A 2,163-nucleotide genomic window follows, 5' to 3' on the forward strand; every position below is an offset into this window, starting at 1 on the left:
CGTTGGTATCCTGTGAAAGAGGGTGCACGTAAGAAATATAGATAATCTGCCTTGTGTGTCCATGTCAGAGAGTACCTCAACTGCAAGCACTGTGTGTGCAGATCATTCTTGTTCTCTCGTAACGAGTTATAAACCCCGAAATGCATGCAATAGAGAGGAATTTAATTTCTCTCTGAGGCTATGGATCACAGAATAAATAGACGAATAAATAGACATTAGTTCCGTGCGATGGATGCATCATTTCGGAAGGGCTGGTGTTCAGTGTGTTACACTTCAGGTGCGTATCCAGGGGGGGGCGTTGGGGGCGCGCGCCCCCCGGGTAAGAAAAAGAGAAGAGAAAAAAAGAGAAGAAAAAAGAGGGGGGAAAAGGAGAAGGAGAGGAAGGAAGGAAGGGAAAAGAAAAAGAAGAAAGAGAGAAAAAGGAGAAAAAGAGGGAGTAAAAGCAAAACGCGAAGACACCGGGAAGAGAAAGAGGAACAGTGACATCATTACAGCGCTGAAGGGTAGCCAGTGACGGATCAATGATTTCGTAAAAGTGTGACTCACCTTACCCCTACACCGACAACTCCATTTTTTGATGTTTCCATTTTCCTCTCTCACTAATGATCTATATATATATATACTATATATGGTCTATCATAACGCGTGTGTAGAATTGTGCTATGAAACCAACTGTGGCTGGTCTCGAACTCGACCGTGTCGTCGGGGAACATGACGCATTTTGGGATGGGGGCGACCGCCCGCCCCCCCCCCCCCCAATTCAGCATTTTTTAAATGATATCGCTAAATAATTTCAAAATAGAAAGTGCTTAGAGGCAACTTACAAGGCCTGGGAAGTGTCATTTCCAGCGATCTGGGAGACATTTTCGGCCAAAATTTGCTTGTACGCTTCGCGCTAACAAATGGTCCTGGGTAGTGCCATTTCCAGCGATCTGGGAGGCAAAATTTTCTTGTACGCTTCGCGCCAACCTATGGTGGCGCTACGCTTAGATAATTTGCCTACAGGCTTCGCCCCTCCCTTGGCAAATTCCTCGCTACGCGCCTGTTCGAATTTGTAACGCAAACAGCAGATATCACATCATATCAGTGAGCATGAAAATGGCGTTCCAGGATGAAAAGCCTCAAAACTGTCCGACTTGCCTGAAAAAATAACCAAAAATTTTCGCGCGCGAAGCGCGCGTTCAACGTGTTCATGTCAATATCATATAAGCAAGCATCGGTTATTACATCGCATGCCATCATGTACCGTACGGTCCGTTCAAATTGCGCAGTATACCGCGGGATGCTAATGTAAACAACGACATGTCTCATGTAGATTTATAAAAAGCATGGAGGTCCAATTATGTCAAAACTCTCTTTTACATTAGTAATGGCGAATTAGGGCCTGCACCCCCGCCGCGCAGTGGCGGAGCGTCCATATGGTCAGGGGGGCATCCGCCCCCCCCCCTGACGGACTCAAATGGACTGCTGGCGCCTTTTTCAGCTCTTTACCACTTTTTAATTATTCTAGATTATTGACTTTTTTATTGCGCTCTCATCTACTTATTGACATTTCTCACATTTTGTTCGTGTAATTTGGCGATGACACCTTATTCTTCGTTTATCTGCAAATTACCCAGGCCCGGAAAGGGTCATTTCCTGCGATCTAGGGAGTATCTTTACTCAAAAATTTTATGTACGCTACGCGCCAACCAGTGGTGGCGCTCCGCTTAGATAGTGTCGAAAGCGCCCCTTCAGACCATTCTCGCCACTCCTGACCAATACCCCTAGCTCCGCCACTGCCGCCGCGCCTCCTACGCCTATGTGTGTAGTGTTCGGTTTCGGAAATATCTGCTATTTTTTCATTTCCTTCAACCAAGTTTTATAATAGCCGTTATAACAGGTTGCAATATTTCTACACCAATAAATTAACTGTGTCTGAATTTTCCAAAATTTCTGACCAACATTCTACATCACACTTCCCTCTACTCGTGCAATTTTGACCGGTCTGTTAGGGGTTGAAGGAAGTTTTTTCTATATTGGTTGTCCATAGATGAAATTTTGTACAAGATTATGGGTATGTTTTGAAGTGAGTTTATTCACGAGAAATGTGAATTTTCAAATTCTGAACATATATGGGGCTTAAAACCTTGAAAAGTTGGGCTGACGGGTATTGTGGGCCGC

The sequence above is a fragment of the Apostichopus japonicus genome, chromosome 3 (assembly GCF_037975245.1).
Source record: "Apostichopus japonicus isolate 1M-3 chromosome 3, ASM3797524v1, whole genome shotgun sequence".
Lineage (NCBI taxonomy): Eukaryota > Metazoa > Echinodermata > Holothuroidea > Aspidochirotida > Stichopodidae > Apostichopus > Apostichopus japonicus.